The sequence below is a fragment of the Calliopsis andreniformis genome, chromosome 10, assembly GCF_051401765.1.
Source record: "Calliopsis andreniformis isolate RMS-2024a chromosome 10, iyCalAndr_principal, whole genome shotgun sequence".
Classification (NCBI taxonomy): domain Eukaryota; kingdom Metazoa; phylum Arthropoda; class Insecta; order Hymenoptera; family Andrenidae; genus Calliopsis; species Calliopsis andreniformis.
In genome coordinates, this window is record NC_135071.1 from 13,324,004 (window position 1) to 13,349,645 (window position 25,642).

Below are 25,642 nucleotides of genomic sequence, written 5' to 3' on the forward strand. Positions count from 1 at the left end.
TTTTCGAGTTGTCGACGCCACGACCGAGGGAATTGAAAGGCGGCTGCCGTTCCCGAGAACAGCTGCTTCCGGTTCCCTCGTGGCTCCACTGGCTATTTCGAGGACGGAAATTACCTGGCGTCGCGGGCTGACTCGCGGAAAGCTGGAACGTGCCTCGAGTTTTCGTTCCTATGCACGAGGATGAATCAACCGCAGCGAGGAATCGGATGAAATCTCCTATCGATTCCAAGTTTGTGAGATCGTGACGAGAATTTATTGAGGGGTCAAAAATCGATTTTCTTGTTTCTCCGTGTATGAAATTAAGAAGCTGATAAAATGGGCTGTTATCGAACACGATTTCTTGAGTGAAAACATACCCTAGTGGTTAGAAAAGGGATTCATAATCACAATCACTTCGAAGACAATATGTGTGTTGGATTCCCAGGAATAATTAACTTGTATGTTAACTACAATATGCTTTATTGCAACAGTGCGTACAGGTCGACAGTCAACCAAAATCTGCCTTTTTCACCGAAGGCAAGCATCGGACCCTCTTGAGGGGGTAGGTGGTGGTGGAAACTCTGTAGGCATCTTCAAATGAGTTTATGGGTTTTTCCATGGTGCTTGTAAGGAAAAGCAAGGTCGCCACACGAATTATCGAGCTGAGAAATGCTAGGTTTCCAACATGTGTACTATTGTGGGAGTATTTTAGAAGCTCCTGATTGCTCCTAACCTCAATATTCTACTTATTAGAAGGGAGATACAGTATTTATTCGCTGAATGCTCGCAGCTCGAGTCCAGTCGCGAGCATATAGCTACCAGCGATACGGAAATAAAACCTTATTCATTGTCAGTCCTTGTGGATGTAGAGAAAGACGACGAGTGAAAGATGAAGAGGAAGCTAGAGCCTAAGAGAGCCGCCCCCAGTGGAGGGGATAACCAAGTCTATATTTGCGAGAAGAATTCGAGCATTTAGAGAATATATACTGTATTTTTCCATGAGTAATCGAGTCATCGAAGCCTCGAAATAAAAACCTTGGTTGAGTGGCACGATTAGAGAGGGGACATGACTAAGGAAGTTAGGGGTGTCAGAGTGCAAAGACGGTATTATTCAGTAATGAGTCGTCAACTTTTGAATTAGGGACAAATCTATTCCTACGCTATAATAAATATTTTGCTAAAAAGAATATTAATCAGTTGGAGAAGAATGAAATCTGTTACAAGTAAATGCCCTACTAGGTGAAAAGCTATAGAGGGTGAGTCACAGAATTTTCACTTAAACTATTTATTACACGAAAGAATGTTTGAAACCAAAATTGTTTCATATCCAAGGTGTGCTCTTAATAATACCAAACAACTTTTATTTGTTCCCAGAAAAGAGAGATATTCTTCTAAAAGCTAAAGTTACACAACACATAGTGTAGACCCACCTTTACAAATAACAAAGTTACGAAGAGTTGTAGCCCCAACTGCTATCGAAAACCTGCACCTGCAAGCTCGCCTATCTTTCCCTCTGATAACCGTTCCTCTGACTAATCTCTTCGCGCCAGTCCCTCTAGGAAGCTAATTTGTCTCGCGGCGAGTTCAAAAGTCGCTCCACTTTCGGCTCGCTTGTCATCCCGCGAACCACTTAGCATAGAGAGGGACAGCGAAACAAAAACGGGCCCGCGGCGCAGTCGACACGATCAGCTCGCGGGACCGAGATTAATTACCGCCGACAGAACGTTCCCTAATTTGCATAGCGTTTCGCGAACTCGCTTGTCCATCGCGGAAGCTCCGTTCCCGAGCACCCGGTACATGCTGGAATTTCAGCAGGTCCAGACAGGATCCGCCTACCGTCTCTCCTACGCCTTCCCTTTGTCTCTTTTTTCTCTCTCTTTCCTTCCTTCTCTCTCTCCTTATTCCATCCTTGCTCCTTCTTCGTCTCCTTTGCCCTCGAATCACGGTTCCCTCGCTCGACGCTCGCTTCAACGAATTCAGCCTGGCGATATCTACGGTATTCCTCTGTTACAGTCTCGTTCTTATATTTGTTGCGTTTGATTCTCGGGTGAGAAACGCTGCAGACTGATTAGATTTTACTGTATAATAGATTCTGGTAACGTTTCTATTTGCAACACCGATTGCAACTAAATGTTAAGCTAATCGATGTGATGACACTTGGTAGGGTAAGAGACCCTGTTACTGTGTCTGAACCTATTACTGTGTTTTCCATATAAAATCTATGTAAAGATGCAGATTCCATATAGAATCTATGTAAAGATGCAGATTCCATATAAAATCTATGTAAATCTATGTAATATAAAATCATACTATAGCATACTTGACCATACTGTACTCTAACTCTCAGATCAAACTGAAACTCATCCATACCACAGGTCCTATACTCCAGTCCCACCTAGGGTAAGAGACCCTATTACTGTGCCTGAACCTATTACTGTGCTTTACATAGATTTTATATAGATATTACTGGATATTATATGGATATTATTACTATTACTGTGCCTGAACCTATTACTGTGCTTTATATAGATTTTATATGGAAAACACAGTAGTAGGTTCAGGCACAGTAATAGGGTCTTTTACCCTGAGTGGAACTGGAGTACAGGACTGTGGTATGGATGAGTTTCAGTTTGACCTGAGAGTTAGAGTACAGTATGGTCAAGTATGCTATAGTATGATCTAGTATGGTCAAGTATGCTATAGTATGATCTAGTATGGTCAAGTATGCTATAGTATGATCTAGTATGGTCAAGTATGGTCTAGTATGATGTCTAAGAATGTCTAAGAATACGCTCTTATATAGACTATTCAGTATAGTGAATGAGGATAACGAGAGTCCTTAGGTAGCTACAAGTAAGCCTGACGAATTTGTATCATACGTTGACATAGCCAGTTTGACATAAAATAAAAACCAGGAGTGACTAAATAGTAGTGCTTATCAATGATGCAGGGTTAACAGAAGAGACTAACACCTAACAATTACAATATGAAATTATTTTTAAAGTAGGAGAGTTCTATTTACGTGCACTGTTATACACAATTTTTACTAAGTTCAAAGTGGAACAGTGAACATGAGTTAACTTCAAAAATTTATTTCACGCTGTAAAATCAGCGGTGATCAGTGATTATATATCGAGGAAACACTACGTTGATTTTCGTGCAGTTTAACAGACGGCTGGTTCGGTAATAATCTCGATTGGGTAACTGATTGATCCTCGTTTAAAGGAAAGCTGATGAATAATCGACTGTGGCGACGATACACAGTAGGCCCGAGTGGAAACTTTGGATCTCGGAGGTTAACTTGAAAACTAAACGTTAGTTTAATTTTACCCGAAGCGATAGGAAGTGGTGGTTAATTAAAAGTGATTCGGCAGTTCGTGAATTCATCAGGGGTAGTTTCTATGTAATTTTAAGTGGAGCGGGGGTAGAATTTCATTAGAACGTCTGAAAGTTAGATTATATTTGCAGTATTTTTGCCCAGTTCTGCCACTTATTTGACCTTACAACGACCTTAAGAAAGCCTACGAAAGTCAATTTGAAATTTTTAAAACAAAACGTTTTCCAAACACTGCCTACATGTAATTTTTGTATAAAACAATGCTGAAATATAAGTTCTCATATATAAGTCACTGAAAGGTAAAATAAATAATAACAGAATCTGTCCTTCTCGAAACCGTACAACTTTTGTTTGAACCATCTTCTTATATTTTGAAATAGATATGTGTTATGGGAATTAAAATGGGACACTCTGTATATGTACCTAGCGAGTTTAGTTCCTTATTACTCTAAATGCCTCATTTCTAACAATAAATCACGAAATTCACTAAGAACATAAATGTCATGTAGTTTCATCGTAGAAACTAGACTGAAGGTACAAGGCCCTTGACGACCTGTTCAGGTAGCGGCTTCTCTTTCGACAGATTCCATAGATTTGTAGCCCGAAAGGGAGGAAGAGGGCCCACCGTCTCCACCTTTCCTTTCGCCCGCTGTTCTCCGTTTTTTACGGTCTGTTACCTGCGTTCGCGGAACGTTACAAGTTGTTCCTGTGTCCGATGAAGTCGTCGAGAGGGTCGGGGCCCCCTTTTTCTCGCTAATTTCGTTGCTTTACAGGAGAGGACAACGCTGCTCGATAGCTATCCGACAACGCCGACACGCGTCCCTTCGATTGGCTGCAGAGGAACAGTTAAGAGCGTTCGAAAATTTTTCCTGCGAGGTGTTTGACCCGCGATTCACCTGTGGCATGTCGAGGAAAGGTCACTTGGGAATCCCCAGACTATTTCTTATTTCTTCGTCGCGGGGGATTTGAAAATTTTATTTCAATTTTTACATCTCCAAATTGTGAACGTTCAAACTTTCAAATATTTAATGCTTCAGAATTTTACTCGTTGACTCCTTGAATACTACTTTTTCTTCCTATTTGTAGATTCCCATTCGCAAAGCCCCATATTTGAGCTCCGAGAGTTCAATCAAGATGAATTCCACCTTAGTATAATAAGGATTTAAAAGAGAACGAGAACATGAGCGTGACAGACAGGTAAAAGACGATCGTGAACCGAGGGAAGAAAAACGAGGAGAGGAAATTTATTCTCCCGCGAGTTTCAAAGCAGGGCACGAAGAAAGGCTGAAGCAAGTGGATACTGAGCTATTTAAGCGCCGAACGCCTCGGCTAAAGTCGTTCGACAGAAAATTGAATTCCGTTTAATTGAAATTGGATTACAATCAGCGGCGCTGGTTGGTCGGGGAGGAAAAAATGGCTGTAACAGATTGAAACAAATTTACCGCTGTGTCATCGTTCGTTGTAGACGATAAGTGCGTGGGCGGGGCACAGAAAAATGGTAGAGAAGCAGCTTCATTCTTTTAATTAGCTTATTAAAATTTAAGACTGTCGGAGACAAGTTCGTAATCTGGAGTTGCGTCAACAAAGGAAGGAAATAAAATCTCCTTAACTGATAAGGAAGACCATTGTAACTTCGTTTCCTTTCTACGGTTTTGTTACGGGAATTTAAATATTGAAATTTAAGTAAGGACGTTGAAAACATGAATAATGTAAAATTTGAAAATATGGAATACAACAAATTTATAAACTAAGAGATTTATGAACGTGGAAATTAAGAAATACTAGAACACAAACATTTTTGAATTCAAAAATTTGGAAAAGTTAGAAATTTGAAATTTTTAAATTTAAAAAATTGGAAAATTTAACAAATTGAAAGTTTCAAAATTTAAGAATTTGAAAGTTTCAAAATTTATGAATTTGAAAGTTCTAAAATTTAAGAATTTGAAAATTTGAAAGTTTTAAAATTTAAGAATTTGAAAGTTTCAAAATTTATGAATTTGAAAGTTCTAAAATTTAAGAATTTGAAAATTTGAAAATTTGAAATTTTGAATGTGTAAAAATTTAAGAATTTTGAAAACTTGAAAATTTAAAAATTTTAAAGTTTGAAAATTTTAATATTTAACCATTGGACGGCGGATCCTGGGTCAAAAGTGACCCCGAGTCCGCAGGCTCTGCACACAAAAGTAAACCGAAGATTAAAAATGAAAATGTTGAAAAGCTTAAAAAATAATTTACTAGAAAGTTTTAAATTTACGAAACTAAGAAAATCTGACAATTTAGATACATGCAAATGAAAGAAATAGAATATTCAAAAATTAGATATTTTCAAGCTCTTGGCATTCTGATGCCAATTTTCAACGAACTGGTATCTGTTTACTTAATACGTAGAATTTAATTATGACAAAAATTACAGAGCCATCACGACACCACTTGTTCTATCTCACTTCCTGCTCTCCTTCACACCGAACTTATTTCTCGGAAGCGTTTTCTTCGCAGGAAGTCGCGACAACGTCTTCTACACACATTTACCATGAGATATAGTTATCGCGTGCAAGATCATGGCCGATACTTACGGCAGACGTGCGCGCCCGCGCGCGTTCGCAATTATGCAAATAGCTGGCACAAACGTCAGGGTATGTTTATGGCGAATCGTCGCGGTTGGTGGCTACAGGGAGGGAGGTTTTAACTAGGGAAAAACACCGAGGCAGGTTGTCGTCGCTATTAATCGACGCCACACGTTTAATTAACTCGCCCAACGATTATATTGAATCACACTTATCGCTAAGATAGCGATAGTGGACAGGGATTGCGCAATTATCGAATGCCATTTAATATGTTTAGTTCTTGCAAACCAAATGGTAGACTATAATCCAGTTTTTTCTTATACTTAGACACATTTTTTATATTTTACATATTTATACGTAAAGGTAAAACACGTTAAAGGCGGAGCGATACACGAGTTGGATTACAGGGAGAAAAGAGGAAGAAGGATGAAAAATCGAGACATGGCGATGAATTTATGAGTGAAAACAAAATGAGTGTAATTTTATGCTACTTGAAAAAAGAATTGTTGCCTCCCCCCCCATAAAAAGGATGTTTAGGTATATGAAGACCAATATTATATGTAAATTGCTTCTTCCCAATTTTAATGTCAGTACTTACAGCCTTTTTATTTCCACTTTTCAATTATAGGCGAGCTTAATGCACAGGTGTAACGTTGTCAAAGAGTTGGGATCAGCTGCTGGCAACATGAAAGAAAAGGCGACTGGCAATTTCAGACAAGAAAGGACGTCGACAACACTGAATGCTCTGGCGAGGTGGCGAGGGCTCGTTTGTACGTGCATTTATTCTACATATATTATACCATTTTGTATGTACATTGCAGAATCAAGTTGCAACAGATTTTCATTTTTTAATTATGCCAGCTTAGACAGCTAGGAATTTTAAAAGACACAAACAATCATGAAAAAGTAGAATTAATAGAAATGTACCTACAACGAAACCACTTCTTTCGACGCCATTTTTATTATTTTTACCTAGCTTGAATTCAAGTTACCCTTCATTTCGAACCACTTGAATCCAAGCAACTTGACCTGTGGTGAACACAAACTTCACATCAGGTTGAATGTGACTTGAATACAAGTAACTCGACGAATCTGAACAAGTCTTCAGCGAGGGTCATCGCTTCAGACACTGAACACCGTATTTATTAGACAGTGCGCGGCTTCAGATTAGAATTTATTAACATGATCCTGTTTCGATCGGGACTTATCGCAGCGTTGACGCTTCGACCACTCTTGTCGCGTCTCGCTCGTTTGCTCGTCAGGGCGACAGAAAACGTTCGTCAATTATCGGATTTCGCGCGAAGGAGGAGGCAGGGGAGCCGATGAGATCCATGGCGTTCCCTTTTCGTTCCTCGAAATAAATTCAACGATCGTGCCGATGAAATTCCCACGTGCGATAAATTTTCCGACCGCAGTAATTGCTGTCCGGGCTGTGGTGCAGAAATTGCACGAATAATCCGACTCATCCACCGAAAGAACGATCATTGCGCGTTATGAAATTGTCGTGGGTGTAACAGCCCCTTGGCGCGGCTGGCGTGTGGACAAATACTCCGCGATTATTGGACCAGATACTGGCAGCGACGATTTTTGCACCAAAACTCGGTGATCTCAGGTAGACCTAGGGATTATTCGAATATGTTTGCTGTTCCACTATACTGAAACACAGGATTTAGTAAAAATAAAAACTAATTCATGGCATCCTGTAGAAACTCTGATGGCTTAAAATAATATTTCAAAGAACAATATTTCTGTGAATGTTGTCTTACTATTATTATATATACAACGTATAATCAATTTTAAAGCTGTCAATCAAAATTTATGGCTTGAAGTTTGTCATGGTGGTGAGGACAGAAATGTGCTTCTAACAGATCCCAAATCTCTGCTTCTAAGAAAACAGTACTGTAACACGTGAACTCGTATCAACACTGTACAACAACGTCATTCTCTCAACAGTGAATTAAATTGGAGCGTGTTTCAAGAAAGAACAAAAGAACAAGTACAAAAGCAGGCAGCGCGTCTCGTTAGAAGTTCAGCTCGTCCCTGTAACGAGACAAAACTGTCTCACTAATTCAGCCCGCACAGAATCGCTCTCCCGCGATCTGTCGTCACACGAAGGTCGTCCATAGTTTGTTGGGGCGTCGTGCCAGAGCAACTCAAACAACCTGAATCCACGTCAAAGGGCCAGGCCTGAATCTCAATGTGTGTGGATCGCGGAGGGAGAGTCGAGGGCCACGCATACGGTCGCTCGAGTGGCTGTTATCGCGCCCCCGAGGACCCCAGCAAAGAGAATGCCAGAGAAGAGCAGAGGGTGAATTATTTCGACGATACGGTCGCGGTGTCTCGGGTAATCCAAGGTAAACGCGATCGATCGCGTGCAGTGGGCTCAGTCACTCGTCCCTGTCGAAATTTAATCGATATTAATTGGTCTACCAGGAAGTACGTGGTCTGTGGAGGACCCTCGGGAGCGTTGATGAAGCGAACTCTGGGACAAGGGAATCAGGACACGGTGTCGCTTCTTGGCACGTGCCTTACCTGTTATAATTTTCCACGATCGATCGCTGGGCAATTTGCGTTTAATCTTTGTGCACGTTTGAGCACAATCTTGGAGTCTATTTGAGGTGAAGCTCGAGTTTCGTCCTTCTTGGAGGAGGCCAGGAGGAATATACGACAGAGCGTGTTCGATAAGAGGGTTTACTTGTGTCTTAACTCACTGTCCTTCGTTTTCAGCTCCGTTTTTCCCCTTCTTAACATCTTATCTCCTCTTCTTGATTTGAGGCTTGTCACTCACTTGACTCAGGCCACTCAGCACGGGTGCAACATATGTACATATTTGTATGATACGAAAAACCCTCGAGTAGTGGTACCAGTGACTCTCACAAATCGACACGAATTTTCTGATACATCATTTAGCTATCAAGTCCAGAAGAAACCTCTAAATTCCCTGTCACTTAAGAAACTCAGAGTCCTAATAATAAACAAAAATGAAATACTAAGCGCGAAGAAAATCATACCCTGAGAAATAGCTAGAACAAAAATACTGAATTATTCTTAACAATTTTTGTCCTTGCCTCGTGCTTTCGCGAGCAGTACTAGAAGAGTGAAAAACTGAAAAGCGAATATATGAAAATTGATTTCACTTTCGGCGGGATGACAGTCCCCACGGATCAGGGGCGCAAAGATTGAAGCTGAAAGGGGTCTCGAGGAAGAATCCAGCCGCGGCTTTGCAGCGGATTCGTCAGCTCAAAGAGGAGGCAGGGATGCGTTCTATCCTCTCGTTCCTCCCTCGAGTAAACGAGAAACCGCTGCGAGGAAAATACCATGCAAATCCTGTACCTATTTTATCGAGCGGCCGCGTATCCAGAGGCAAGAATGCGGTTCTGCGCACCTTCTTTTCCCGCCCGAATGTGGCGTTCCTTTATTCCTCCGACCAGCCCAGTGAGCCCCATCGCGTTCTCCCTTTCGCAGCTCGTTCCCAGCGCGGCGTGACCCGCAAATGCAAATTTCCCATCGCATTTGTTCGAACCGCAGACCTTCGCCCTTTCCTTGTCCCGCGCTTCTTGATGCCTCGATCCTCCGCCCGCGCAACCAACCCCAACGCCCACGCGACTCTGCTTCTCTCGTTTTGAATTTCATCATAATAGATCTTGCCTTCCCTGTTGATCGAAAATACGGTAGATAGATCAACTTTTCAGCTGCTTTTGACGGTGTACGGGAGCAGATGAGACGATTATGGTTTGAGGATTATCGGTTTTAAGGATCGAAGAGTATTGGGTGATGTATTATCGATGTTTTTTTAATATTGAAGCTTATGAATATTTCAATATTTGTCGTTGGATTAATTTTCTGTACTGTATGTATCTTTTTTATATGGTACTCTTTTTCTTTTGTATTGTTCCTTTTGTGGAGGCTACTTCGAGACTATATTACTTTATCTTTTCAGGTACGCTTACATTGAAGGGTTTACTTCGTGTGTACTGAATAAATGAAATAAAGGATATACGCGAAAATACATGAAACGAATGAAATATTTTAATATCAACAGTTTTTCAAATGTCAGATTTCTTAAATTAAAAAATTTTTTTAAAAATTCCATTTTTCAAATTTCTAAGCCTTCAAACTTTGTAATCTTGAAAACATCACAATATTAAAATTTTCCAGTACGTATTTGAATATTCAAATTTTGAAGATTTTCAACATAGTTTTTATTTTCATACATTTCAATTTCCACATTATGATTCCTATCACAGATTTACTTTGCCTACCTCACGATTTTTATTCGACAATTTACACTGTACTATATTACCTATATTACCTAACAGGCACGTCCTTCACAAGTTCCATTCTTCCACAATTCTAAAGCAGAATTCTCGGTAGAACGCTTCCTATAATTTCCAATAAATTACATCCCTGGAATGAAACAGTTTTTTGCCAGAGTATCACCTGGCGTTGGGTCCTCCAAGTTCATCATAATCTTTGCATATTTCGAATATACAAAAAATTCTACAAAAACTCACTAAAATACTTCCAAGTATATACCTTAAGGTTACAAAATTCGAATGCAAAAAGAAGATTAAAGAACATTTCTATTTGCAATTATTTAGCAAATACGGTAACAGAAATCAGTATATTTTTCTGGGGACCCATAAAAGACCCTAGTGTCCAATGCCAGGGATTATTTTAAACACGCCTTCGAAGGCGACGAAACCATCTTGGTTACCCAGTGAACGAGAAAGTGAAGTTTGACTTCCTCCGCGTAACCAGGCGTCCCTGTATTGTGCAATTATATTGAAATGCCATGTTATTAGTCTCCCCTGCACGTGGATCGAAAACCGACGAGCTCGCCAAAAGAGTCGAAAGCGCGCGTTTCCGCGAGGGGGACTGTTAGACCAGGACAAGATTACTTATAGGGCGATCGAAGCCTGAAGCCAGGGCACGTCGCGGCTATCGGTACTCGTACCTCTCGTGTCGACGAGTCCTCCCCGTATGTAGCTACCAGTGTACTCGACCGGGAGAAGGTGTAATTTAACGGGAACGGCTAGATCGAACGCGAGTTACGTCAGTTCCTGTTCTACACGCTTCAACCTCGATTTGTGCGTTCACCACTAGGAGAATCTTCGCAATCGACGGGGCGAATGTTGCGTGTCTTCTGCTATTACACGGGGCATTTCATGAGACGCGAGAGACCTACTTTGGGAGTTGATTGCACGCTTGGAAACAATGGGAAGAAGTCATATAAACAGTTGTCCTATCTGTCTTTTGTTATTTATTCTAATATGGGTAATAACTCATTAATATACAAGGAACTTTATAATGGTAAACGTCGCTCGTTAAATGGAAAAGATAGAAAGTTTAAATATATTTGATAGTATTATAATTACAAGAGATAGTCGAGGACGCGAGAAAATGTAATGTGGCACAAAAATTTAGAAATTTCCATTTCTACATGTACGAATTGTAGGATTTATATTTCATGAGAGATAATGAGTTTTCTGTTTTAATTACCTCTGTAGAAGATGCTTAAAATGATCATCTTACTTTCTTTTTTCTCTCTTTTTTCTAAGGAACTTCTAAGGATTCGAGAATCCTCACAAAGTATTAATATTGTATTAATATCCTTTGATGTAAGAGGGCAACTAGGTCATGAAGTAAATAATAATACTAATAAATAATAATGATAATTCTTAGTATCTCTTCTTAAACTATTGGTCTCTAGCGAAGAAACGCGCTGTTAACATATTCGACTTGTCGAGTTCCAGAAACTGACACAAACCCATTAAAGTGTTGCACTTAGGAAGCTCTCCCCTGTCTCGCTGCCTCCTCGTCCTCAGTTCCTCTTATAGAGAGTTTAATCGAGTTTCGCGATTCCACTCGTTTCTGAGACTCACGCGTTACAGATTCCAGCAGTGACGATTTTATCATCCGTGAAGGTTTCTCTCCTCGAAACGTTCCTCTCGCCTCCCCGCCCCTCGCTTCGTTAAAGTAGTTCGAGTACTTGTTGCTTCGAGGGGCGTTGTCGGAGCCCATTGCCGTGAAATCGTTCGTTTGCCGTGAGAAAGGGGTAGAAAGGGGCAGAAAGAAGCCAAGTGGAGAGGAAAATCAGCGACGCGGAGACAATGGCACGGCTTGAACCACCACTTGCAACGCGAAAAGCGCGTAGAAAATCGATTCGCTGAGACGAATCAGCCAGACCTGTCTCGTTTTGTTACACTGCTAGACACGATTACAAGAAAATCTAGAGACGTCCTCTCCTCATTCCCAAGGTGAATGAAAATAAACTCAGACGCTTCGATGTGGTAACCAGGAGACACAGGGTGTCCATTTTAATTTATAACCAGGGATGGTATGAAATCTGCTGACGTCATGAGTCAGGGAAACGAAATCTAATGAATTCAAATTCGGAGAACGAGCAGGCCACGCAATAGGACCTCCATGACCAACCCATTTGTTTGCAAAATGTTGATTTAAAAATTGCCTAGATACTCGTCTAAAATGCAGCAGAGCCCCATCATGCATAAACCATGTACGAAGTCTGATATCGACTGGAACTTCCTCTAATATTTTGTGCAAACGCGTGCTCAAAAAATCAATGCACTTTGTGCCTGTTACTTTCCCATCAAGGAAAAATGGGCCAATTAAAAATCTTGCGAGCTATTGCGGTTTATGGAAAGAGAGATCGAACAGAGAATTTGCTCTGTTTATAAAATTCATTGTATCTCATAAACAAAGACAGGATATGTGTCTATATGACTTTTTTTTAATTGTTTTTTGGCACATCTCCTTAACCCCTTGCCTTACTTTGACGAGTCTGGCTCGTGTACTTTTTACAATATCTTCGCTGCCGATTACGCGGTAATGCGTGATAAGAATATTTCGCAAGTAACCGATCACGCACCATCGCGTGAGACGTCTATGTTCGCTCAATGGGAGCTTTACTGTTGGCAGTTTAAGACAGTTACACGTTTCAGATCGGCAGCAAAGGTGATAATATTACGAAAGAGAATTGTAAGGGAAAGGGTTAAACACTCTGTATACTGTTGCTAATACTAACAAAAGTAATTTGAAAAACGACAAACGCTAGATATAGAGACTCACGTTAAGTAGAATGCTATTGTAAAACTTCGCCGAAAACTTGGCCGAGCTGGAAACTCGATACAAGGCGCGTGGACGATCAACGAAAGGACCTCAGCGAAACTCGCAGAGCTCTCCAGCATCCTTGAAAATCTACAAAAGAGCAGGAAGAGGGCCCCAGGCCAGCACTCGTTTATTTCGAGAGAAGCTTCTCGTTCCTGGACGAACTCTCCTCTCTTCCTGTCGATTTACGACGTACTTCCGATTCTCGAAAGCTTTCCATCGAGCTCGCCGTGCCCGAACGATCCCGACACAATAGTTCGGCGCTCGAGAGAGCACAATGTTCCTCCGTTTCCGCTCGGACGAGCCTCGATGCGCGCAGCGTCTGTTGCGCCGAACTTACGATCGAAGAGGGCTGGAAGCGACAGAGACCCAGAAAGAAGGCGGTTCGATCGGGAATTTGTAATGCAACTCGTGCTTTCCTCGCTCGACCGATTAAGCGATCGCTCGACCGAGGAAGGGATTCGTAATTCGCGATCGATCGTCGCCATTTTTGGCAGCGAGTAGTGGAACGAGAGAAGAAAAATTGTGGGTCTTCTCTGGGTAATCGAATAAAGAGGCTTAACTTTAGGCTGCTGGATTAGGACTGCCAAAACTTGTTTTCATGGAGAGAATATTCAAAATGAAATAGATCATATAAAATCTCGTAATTGTTATGGGTATACAGAATTGTCCCAGGTTTACGAGGCTTTAGTAAAAACAAACTTTGTTAGTACATTCTGTGGGTCTAGATAAGAAGAAAATGTTATGTGAATATAAATTGTATGGCGTTTTGGAAAAAAAGAAGTATGAGAAATTCACGATATTTTTACTGATCCTAGTACCTTGCCTGCATATGATTCTATGCTGTCCAGAATTTTTCAATAGTACTTGACCGAAGCATTCAAATATTTTCTATTTGAGTTTGCTGAATCGACTATTCAGCGATATGGACTATGAGCTACCGTTTTTTAACTCGAGGCTGAATTGGAGTCACTCGAGGATACTCCATCGGTCCAACTGAATAATCATTGATACAGGTACCAAGAAGTGCTGTAACACTAGTGCTACTTTTTGGTTCTTTGTTTACACAAAAAGAAATATATCTGTGGCTGTAAGGTAAAACGACTTATGCCATGTTTTCAAAAAATAAATTAAAAGATTAAGACACGTGTCGATTTATTCTTCACGTAGACACACTATCTTCAGTTTCATCGAAATCGGTTATTGGCTCGTGGTGTATTCTTGTAAGTCTTAATGATTGGGTTCTCAAGATGTAAATCTCGTCCATCAACAATTTTCCCATATCTCATGACAGAAAGTTAGCAAAAATTCGATGGCTGCGAGTCGCCTCGAGGTCTCGATGCGTGGGCGTGTGTACCGAGAAGTGGAGAACCACCTGTCTATAAAAAGCGTGACCGGATGTCCCGGACGGCGGAATACGCCGTTTCCTGCACGAGAGACGAGGCTTGTAGATGGGCGCAGCTCGCACGCGTGCGCTTCAGAAAAGTGGCGTCGACACGCTTCAGGAAAATCGGTTTCCAAGCTCGAAAGAAGACTCTGCAATGGATATTTTTGGACCCTCTTGGGCATTGATGACGTTGTATATGATATATGTGAAGGACGTATGACGACATTCTGTGGAATATTTTACGCCCATTATTTATAAATAATTGTGGCAGAAATTATGAAAGAAGTTCAACTCTTTCTATTTGTTACTTTCGTGCCTACCCCTAGAGACAAGTTATTACTTTTATCCCCACTAGCAATATTTCTCATAAACGTGTTCTATATACTAATCTAACTTATAACCATAACAATTTTTATACCTACCTATAAGATTAATATCTATTGAACGCAATACAAAAGAAGTCAGAGCTTTACGAAGCCAGAACAAAAGGATACGTAATACTATTTCAATAGAACACGAAGAACCGCTTATTATCCCATGTCCCTAAAAACCAAGATGAAGGAGAGATGGAAATAACATTCCAAGATGAAAGCACAGGATATTGATCCATTGCTATTTACTTTACGTTTGTTACACTCGTCTCCTCTACCCGATAAGAAACGGTAAAAAGGTCTTCGAGACTTAAATCCCTCTAAATAATCGTGTTGTGTACTCGTCAGTCAAACATAATCGCACGTAAACGCCAGCGCATCATTAGTCATTCCTCTCCAAATATTTTGCACAGCAACCTTAGTCACCATGTACCTTTGTCCCTTTTCCTAGTTCCTTCCACGTTGTCCTTTCCCCACTCTCTTTCGCGTCATTATCACAGCCTACATATATCGACTCTGAAAACGCAACGTCAGACAGAGAGAGATTTTCTTGTACAAAACTTCTACGCTCGCATTTGTAAGACATCGCAACCTTAGTTGAATAAACTCTTGTTAGATTTTAAAAAGTGTTGTACTCAATTCCATACACTCGGAATCCAACAATCGAAACGTCAGCCAGCGCGTCGGTCAGCGTCGCCCTCGAAACGCAGAAGACAAGGGAAGAAACGAGCCGAATCGCGATTAGATTGCAGTCGGAGGCAAGGAGCCGCAGGAAATCCCCGTAACTCGGAGGAGCCACGATAGCATCTGGCACGTATGGTAAACCAGCTCCGCGGAGGTCTCTAACGAAGCCTGCGAATAATCGCAGCGCGGCCAGGAATCACGAAGCCACCGATTTCTGTTTCGCAGCGCGGCCCTCGGGGAACGGTCAGGGCCCGCGTTTCGTCCCCTGCCGTGGCAAAAAGGAAGAACGAGCGACGAGAAGGTCGAGAGCCAGAGCGACGGGAAGGAATGGGAAGAAAGGGACGCGCGAGAGTGGATCGGCGAGTTGGAACAAAGGGAACTCATAACCGCTATTCACTCGCTGCGCTCCTCTGCCCGCCGCGATCTGCCTCCGCTGATTATTCCGCGAACGGTGAACAGCAATTGGTCGGACGAGAAGGAACGAGGCTCTGAGGAGCCGCGGCTCTTTCGACAGTGAACGCTGCACCGATGGCAACAACCCTCGCTGGGGGCGTGCGCATCGATCAGGAACGCTGATGCACCGATCTCAACGGTTATCGGTTTAACCCTTTGAGCACGAGGCCTTTCAACCCTCGACTATGGACACACAGTTTTAGAGAGGATGAAAATGCAGTGGGCCATTCCACGCCGGATCGATCAGTTTTTTCCCCTCTATGTTTGGGTTTTTGATGAAAATAAAATATGCAGTCCATTGGGAGTTCGAGTCAACAGTTTGCTGGTTTTGAATTTAGTTAGAAAATACAGGGCTTTGGAGGTTACGATTCTTGCTCATTTTCGTGAAAATTGATTGTACCAAGAATTTTTATTTTTGACCTTTTATACTCGAGGATTTACTATTTTGCTTTTATAATATCGCCTTAAAGGCAAGTTAAGTGCAAAGGGTTAATTTTTAATTTTGGAGACACTCAATTTTAGAGACGATGAAAATCTATATTGATATTAAATATTTATGAAATTAGAGACGTTTATACTAACTTTATGCATGTCTATTTGCTTAGTACTAGTGACTAATATAGATAGATCTCTCTGCAATATCCCTAATAAGCACTCACAATCACTTCCCTAGAAGTTCCCTAGCCTTCCTAGTCTCTGTTTTTCGTATCACTGTATATAGAGTAATCAGTTTATTTAAAAACTCTCGAGAGTGTTAGCAACACTTACAATACTGACAGCATTTACAATAAATGGTCTCAACACTCGGAGGGTTCCAGTTAAGCTAATCACCCTGTACATCCTACATCCTAATTTCCAAAATACTGCCAACACTCAGAGGGTTCCAGTTAAGCTAATCACCCTGTACATCCTACATCCTAATTTCCAAAACGCTGCCAACACTCGGAGGGTCTCCATTTAAGCTGATCACCCTCTACGTCTTATATCCTAATTTCCAAAACGCCTTCTTGATCCTTTAATTATTTCTAATTAGCCACACTGCGATCGCGAAAGGAGGTTAACGCTGCACCGTTGGTGGAGTTTGTAGTCAGATAAACTAGGCGATGCCGATGAACCGGTCTAGCAGGCAGTTTTTGCGGAAGCTGTCTCAGGTTAAGGGTTCGCGCGCGATCCTGCAATCAGGATTCGAGAGATCTCTCCTCTATTCACCCTGAAAACTTTTCTCCTCTCGATAGCGAGTTTAACTTAAACTCGTCAGGGGACTCTTTGTCTCGCGCGAAACGAGGAAAGTTAAGCCTGTCGGAACGTTCCCTCCCTTTCCTGCCTCTTCCTCGATACGAGTTTTCCGCGTCCTCGTTCCATCGGATGGCGTAATCCAAGCAGACACGGCGGATCTCCCAAGGATACACGATCGAAGAATCCAGCGGTGTCCCTCGCTCCTTTGCACCACTACGCAACAGCCTTCGGCGACGATCGAACGGGGACGCATTCCGCGATACGAGTCACTCGATTTCTTTAGAGAAGTGATAGTGCAATGCCTCTGTCGCTATAAATTCACTGTTCGTCGAGGATGAACTCGTAACGAGGAAGACGCTCTCGAAGTTCTTATACCAATATAGGGCACATGTCCTAAATTACTATTAGTGTCCCTATAACTGCCACTTCAACTGCTTTACTTAATAGTGAATATACATAGAATTACGATACAAAAAATTGTAATGCAAAATGTGGACTTCCTTTTAGGTAACAACCAGAAACATTGCATATCTATTTATTTTTACATATTAGAAAGCGAAGGTGCTCTTTGAGTGAAATGCTACTGACTTAAACAGGAAGCAAGAGAAAACTCATAATGCAAAAATACACTGAAATACGTGAAAGCGAAATTAATTTATTCTGAATAGTTTGAAAGTATGATAACTGTAACAACGAACTCATAACGAGGGATTATGTCCTATGAAACGTTCATTCACCCGTTCTCGAAGAGACGCAATGGCAAGAAGAATCGCAGGACGTTTTCCTCGAGGAAGGAAAAAACGTGGAGGACCCCAGCTCGTGCTCGTATCTCGGTCGTCGAACGATTTATACCTGTCTGAGGCATGTAGCTGGAGATAGAGATACGAAACCCGAGACATCTGATTTTAATAGGAACAAACCGCTGGGCCCAGTGGAAAACAAAAGAGGGGATAGAGCGAAGCTGGTCTTTAAAAGAGCGCGGGAACGCGGTGATCTCAGCGAGATAAAGATCTTGAAGAACGCATCCGGTCTACTCTTTTTGAAACTAATATCTCTGGAGAGGAACAGTAACACAAAACCAAGGCGATTTTCACCAATTGAAGACGTGGCCTCTACATATTTGGTACAGCCTTGAGACTTGTAGCAAGTAACGAAATTATAGGAAGCAGGAAGAATGTCTCTAATGACTTGAATTCGTCTAGTTAGAGATGAGATTAGGAGAAAATGAGATGAGACTTTTGACTTTAAGAAAACTGTAACATGAAAGAGCAGAATTCAATAATGTAAATTTCTTTCAAAAAAGAAAAAAAATGCTGAATGAAATGTTACTGAATGGGTTAAGGTTTCTATTACTAGACAGTGATTCATAGAGCAAGAATTTATCTCAGAGCCCAAAAATTCGGTCTTGAAAGAGTTTTAAAAATTTATCCTATGCTTAAAAGTTGGTTTATTAGACACACATTTAATTCTGAAGTACTCATATCTATATAGGTTAACTACGACAAGCTATTTCCTTTTTCTCCTCAAGTTTATTAAATATGGATCGACATGTGCATCTATATTAACATATTGTTCACGGCTGTGCGAACGAGTTATGCCTTCGTGTATTCTTCTTGTATGCGTGTGTTGTTTGCTCATATTAGCCGCGTGTGTGTGTGTACCATACATGTCATGTGCTATATGCCAAAGAATATTATTATTTTAATTTCCTTCATTCACGTATTCTATTAGCATTTCTTACTATTAACTTTACATAGTTATATAATGTTTGAATATCCCTGTCAAAGTTGAACTAAAAACTAGTTTTTATAATTACTAACAATCTTACTAACAGTGACATTACAGAAACACTACCTTGACCAATATCTTTACTTCTTCATAATGGGGTTTCTCACAAAAACAAATATAAACAAGTAAACACTTTTCATTCACGTGGAACAAGTTCTGAGATCGAGCTTATCGTAGCTCTCGAACGAGGGAGTCTTCGAAGAGGCGTGCCTGGTAGAAGCAATGATGGTCACCACACGTTCGAGATACGCGCGAGGGTGGCCAGCAGAGCGATAACGTGAGTCCATTAAAACCAAACGTTCCTGGCTCGCTTTCTTTCTCGCCGCGCCAGTTCAACGACTCGCACCTCCCCGAAATGGGGATCAGTGGCCATTTACAGCACTTCCTCGTTATAAGTTCCTGCAATACTTGTTAGAACTCGAAGTTACTTAGAGCGAAAGTCTTATTTGCGCGCCACAGACATTTCTGATGACTGAAGTGCTATTACAGAAATGTATTAGTGGACTTTCTCGCTGCTAAATAATTCAGTATCTAATTATATCAGTTTATTCATTCAGTTTCATCTGAATTTTAAAATCTACACCATTTACCAAGGTGTTAATTTTCTCTCCTTTTTCTGTAATGGAGTCAATCAGTTTGGTTCTCGAATGGCTCACGTATGAATGCATTAAGAGAGATTTGTTTAAGCCACACATTTCGCGAGATTACTAAAATTAGCATACAAAATTAATATACAAATTAGACAGACTAGGACCAAAACTGAACACATGAAGCACCTCTGCTTCCTTTCAGTGGCGATCTTTCCTCGCTGCCCTCGCTCCCTATTATCGGGCCCTGAAAGGTAATTTGTGTTCGAAACCACTTATTCTCTCGATTCTTTTCCTTTTTCGAGAGCAGGCCTTACGAATCTTCGGTTCGAACTGGCCTGGCTGGTTCCTCTCGACGGTTGCAGAAAAACGGAGGCTGTCGAGCGAACCCAGAGTGGCAACGAATCAGCGAAAAACAGGCTGGAGGACGATGCCACGAAATTCCGCGATCCTCAGAGGGAAAGCACGAATTGTTCACCTCGGAGGGAAAGCACGAATTGTTCACCTCGGAGGGAAAGCACGAATTGTTCACCTCGAAGGGCCCCGCAAGAAACGTGGGCGCTAAAAATCCAAGAAGTTTTCAGTATCGTGACCTCCACGGAGATCCAATCGTCTGAAATACAATTTCTAACCGAGTTTAACTTGAACACTGTGTACTGAAACAGGCCTTCAACGCCCCTGCCACTTTGCAGCCGTTCAAATTCCCTCGGGCTTATTACCAAGTCGCGCGATATTTTCCCAGAGTTTCGAGAACTCGATCCGGAAACTGTGACAGGGAAACTTCGCTGCAATCGCGTCGGCCTGCCGTCAGAGGGAGGAAAAACGCGATCGACGACGAAATAATCGGCAGGTTTCGCGCGTTTTTCTCGAACTTGTCGGCAAGAAGGAAGGCGTTGCGCAAACGCCGCGGTTTCTATTCGAGCGACTAAAATAAATAGCGCGAGCGATCTGGTCGGTTGCGTAATGCCGACGGTGAAGCTTCCAGGAATGCAGCGCAAGATCATCTACTCATATTTCCATACCTCTTCACAGAACCGTAAAATTTCCTACCTCTCTAGGCTGTAGACTGTTTCTCTTTTATATAGGGTTACTGTACACTTGGTGAATTGATAGTACGGGGCACGCAAAGAATAAGAAACGTTAATAAAATTTTTCTTCTTTGTATATCTTTATTAAATGGTTAGTAGGCACTGTGGGTTTAAAAATTTGAGAAATTAATGAAATCCATTGTTGGATGCAACGTTTTAATTTGCTGTAAACTTAAATGGTATATAAGAGGAAAGTATTAATATTAGGGAATGGGGGTGGGTCAGGGAACATAGAAAATAGAGGCAACAGAAGGGTTAAATTTGGAATTTAAGAAAATCTTACCAGTGACCCAGGTTGACCAGTGCTCAAGCTGCCCACTGACCAGAGTAGTCCACGTTGACCAGTGGTCAAGCTGCCCACTGGGCAAAGCAGTCCAGGTTGACCAGTGGTCAAGCTGCCCACTGACCAGAGCAATCCAAGTTGACCAGTGGTCAAGCTGCCCACTGACCAGGGCAGACCACGTTGACCAAGGCTCCATGGTGGTCCAGTGTCCAGGAGTCCTTCCAGAGGATCGCCAGGACGATCCGCACCCTCCAGAGACTCCGGAGCAAGTGAAGAATTCGTCGTCGTCCTGAGGTATTTATACCTCTGACCAGAAAAGCAGGAACCAATCAGTGAACAGCGAGATTAATCGAACGAAGAATACCTCCTTATGAGAAATGAATATTTCCTATGAAATAATCGTCGTAGCAACAATACCTGCTATATCTATTGTTAATAATAATCATACGCAGTAACTCGTATAAATTATTAATATTTATAATTATTAAATAACAAAATGTAAAGAAACTAATTATTCAGAAATTTAAAAAACGGATTACAAAGCTGCTAATTTCTTTATGTCTCGTTGTTTAACAATTATGAATGTTAATAGTTTGCAGGAGTCATTGAGTATGATTGTTAATAACAATAGAAGTCGCAGAAATTGTTGCTATAATGATTATTTTATGAGAGAAATCAATTTTTCGTAAGGAGGTATTCTTCGTTCGATTAATCTCGCTGTTCATTGATTGGTTCCTGCTTTTCTGGTCAGGGGTATAAATATCCCTGGAGGACGAGGAATTCTTCACTCGCTCTGGGGTCTCTAGAGGACGAGGATCCTCCTGGGGATCCACTGGAGTGACTCCTTGGTCCACAGGCGACCCTGGACCCTTGGAGGACTGGACTATCCTGGCCAGTGGGCAGCTTGACCTATGGTCAACCTGGATGACTGGACTAGCCTGGCCAGTGGGCAGCTTGACCAATGGTCAACTTGAACCACTGGTAAATTTTATTTAAATTTTAAATTTGACTAGAGTGTTGTCTCTAGATATTTTGTATGTACCCTACTTCATTTCGTCCCCTAATATTAATACTTTCCTATCGTTTAGAGTTTAAGTTTGCAACAAAATAAAGCGTCGTATCAATCAACAGATTTCAGTGACATTTCTATTTTTTAAACTCACAGGATGTAGATAACCATCGCGTGAAGATACCAAAAGGAGATGAATTCTAATAATATCTCTAATTTTTACACTCACAAGGTTTAGGTAACCATCAAATGAAGATACCAAAAGAAGATAATTGATATTTATGGGATCGCCTCGTTATATCAAATTCTACTACTTACTAAACTTTGAAGAGCCTGGTAGAAACACTTTCAGCTTGTCTCTCCAGCTCAGACCTCAAGCCAGAGAATTGTCAAGCGATCATTATTGCAACTAGTACAGAAACCTTTGATCTTTGAATGTGAGAATGACACTCGAGCGTACTCGCAAAAGCCCCAGGCGGAGTCTCAGGGTTACTCTCTGCATCTGGCCCCTCACTTGGTTGCGGACATCTTACCAAGAGAGGCCATCGACACCGAGAGTTCCGTAGACAGCCCTGTGACCCTCTACTCACGCCCACCCGTCTACGACCGTAACCGCATACGACTGGGGCAGCCATAGGTTAATCATGGGCCACCTGAATAACCAGACTAATCCAAAATTGGGAACAGTGTCCCTCGTCAATGTCAGGAATGGAATTTCAATTGTAATCTCGATTTAGTCAGATGGATTTTCATTTATAGAGGGGCTTCACTGATGGGAGTTCCTCAGTACAAAGTATTATGTTCTTGATTTGTAAAATTCGAGCTATAGATTGCTAATTATTGAATTGTTATTATATGGGTTCCTTATTTCGTTGATTATTCAATCTTTGTGATTCTTCAAATAAACTAAGTTGTCCTCAACATAATACACACTTCTTAGAAGCAATACAATTTTTCTCGACCAGACAGTCGTTTCAGAGCACACTCTGCAGAATCGTAAAGCATAGAACCATACCACAAGCGAGGAGTCCTGCTCTCACGCAGAGGCAGACCAAGAATAGCGCGAGGCAGACTTATTCCCTAGTGCGGAACAAAAACAGCAAAATCGCCCGACTGTCTTCTAATACTAAAGGAAACTTATCTCAATAATTTATTTAGTTATAACTCAGCTGTCACGTAAAACTTCCCTCCCCTGTAACCGTCTCACAGAGGAGGGCCGACAGGATCGCGTTCGAGGCTCGGTAACGAAGTTGGACGTCGCGAAACTTTCTTTACGTCACGGAAATTGGATTATTTCGCGAGAGGAGATCTCGTCTGGACACAGGCAGCGTTCTCCAGTCGCGTCGTCGAATCGATAAGGTCAGGGGGAACGCGGTCCACAGCTTCGGAGGTTCTCACGGTCGCTGCGGCGAGACAAGAGCGAAAGAAACCGAGGCGAGGACCACGGACTCTTTCGACCCTACGCCGCTCCTTTTTCTCCGTCGCTGGCAGTCGGACTCGAGCCCGGGACATTCTTCGGTCGAGTTTTACCTGACTCTCGAAAGACGCCAGTGGCGGGCCGCGCTTTGGGAATATGCCCAGATTATCGGAGCGAAAAACGACCAAGATGGAACAACAGACTCGAGGAGGCTGGAGAGGGGGAGAGAGGAGAGGAGAGGAAGACCCGAGGAGAAAAGTTGCGGGGCTCTGAAAGGGCAGTCTTCGTGTAACAAATTGAATTTTTATCCTGAATGGCAATTAAAAGTTGAGGTACATTTTTGGGATTAATTATATTATTATTAATTATTTTATATCATTATTCTTACATAAATCTTATTATTATTAAGTATCTAAAATCTTTGAGTAGACTAATAATAAATACTTTCCTGAACCTTTTTTTAAATTCAAGATATTTAAAGATGAAACATTTTTTAATTATAATTGAATCAATAATTTGATAATAATACTAATATTGTGAATCTTTTTTTGAAAATATGTATTTGAGATGGAACAATGTTTTGACTCACATTAGATGGAAGATTAAAGAAATTAATCCAGTGTTTAATAGTTAAATAAGTAGACAATTAACGATTCCAAAATACTCTATGGCTAATAAAATGTGCCTGTATTTCAGAAAGCAAGAATTTCCAGAGTTACTATGTTTATACAATCCTTCTTCGCTTTTATTAGAAGTAGAGCCCTGGTACTAGACTTTAGCAACCTATTCTTGAAATACCCAGTACATCAATTTAACTTAATTCGCATCAATCTGTACAAGATTCAGTCAAGCCACAACTTCGAGCTGTCACTGTGATTAAATTTGCAGAAGCAGAAGTCCTATCTCCGAATAATTCCACTTGAGATCTCGAAACCATAACTACATAGAATCAAATTCCTCTGCAATCTCTGTAATAATATTTGAAAAATTCTTCCTCATTAGCGCCACTCCTAAATCCTTCTTCTTGGTGCCACGTCTTCATACGACAAACGCGAGACCTTCTGACGAAAGATGACAGGCGTAGAAAATTTGAACCCTGTCGTTGAAAGGACTATTAATTGCATATCTCTGCGCGCTCGATCGGCCAACGCCTCGAATCGGCTCCTTTGAAGCGTTCGCCAAAGAAACAGGGTTCCAGGTACAGGACAATGGCTCGGGAATTTATCATTCGCGAGAGACAAGTACGGAGAAGACTACGTGACGAGTGCATAATCGCGATATCCCCTTTGTTCGCGCGGCCGATGCGCAAACATTCGATGCGACGAGCGTTTCGGCGCATGAGAATGAACGTCGCTGTATCTCCCTCTTCGTAGAAGACAGCTAGTGATTTCTAGGAACTAATGTTAACATTTATATTTCACTACTGATACAGGGACTATCATTATCTTCCAACTTCTACTTAACCTTTCCAAGATTGACAGTGTCATGATACAGGGTAATTCTAATAACTGTGTGCTGATTTAACCCTTTCCCTTACAATTCTCTTTCGTAATATTATCACCTTTGCTGCCGATCTGAAACGTGTAACTATCTTAAACTGCCAACAGTAAAGCTCCCATTGAGCAAACATAGACGTCTCACGCGATGGTGCGTGATCGGTTACTTGCGAAAAATCCTCATCACGCATTACCGCGTAATCGGCAGCGAAGATATTATAAAAAGTACACGACCCAGACTCGTCAAAGTAAGGCAAGGGGTTAATACAGTCATCATGAATGGAGGGAGTAAGAAATCCTCTTGAAGACTCATCCAAATAGACCCAGCCAGAGTTTCCCAATAGCTAACAAAGTTTCTACTCTTCTGTATCAAACTATGAAAACAGAAACGATAGGTATTACTTTATACTCTAAGAACGTCCCTATACCCTATACCTAAATGCATTTCTATCTCTCCTGACAGGGATAATTGTATCGCGTACCAATAGGTGCCAATTTCCATGGACCACCACTAATTAAAAATATCGCGAAAATACAGTTAATTATGTTTAATCCCTCTCATATAATTACACACGTATACAAGATTATGTTATGACTATTAAACACCCATTATTATTTTCTCTAAGCATACTCCACTACTCTTCCTCCTTCTCGAATCCTTCCCTGAACACCTTGTCCTATATTCATCTTACAATAAGATGACGTACTGTCATAAAAGTTTAAAAGTTTGATGACATCAAAATCATGCACTCGCAAGTCCTTAAAAATTCGATGAGCTTCGCTGGGTCACGGTATCGCTGGTGTCCTACTTTGGGTCGGTGTCCTCGCCGCT

General features: G+C 41.4%; 1 protein-coding gene and 1 long non-coding RNA gene across 2 annotated transcripts in view; both read right to left on the reverse strand.

Moving 5' to 3' along the window:
* LOC143184456 (interleukin-1 receptor accessory protein-like 1-B) overlaps positions 1–25,642 on the reverse strand; it is a 117,449-nt gene that overhangs the window by 65,844 nt on the left and 25,963 nt on the right. The gene's annotated exons all lie outside the window — the stretch shown is intronic.
* Positions 8,168–8,786, reverse strand: LOC143184755 (uncharacterized). Its single transcript, XR_013002814.1, has 4 exons — positions 8,782–8,786; positions 8,669–8,750; positions 8,413–8,581; positions 8,168–8,277 (listed from the first exon to the last, which is right to left on the reverse strand). It is a non-coding gene; the product is annotated as an uncharacterized LOC143184755 (long non-coding RNA).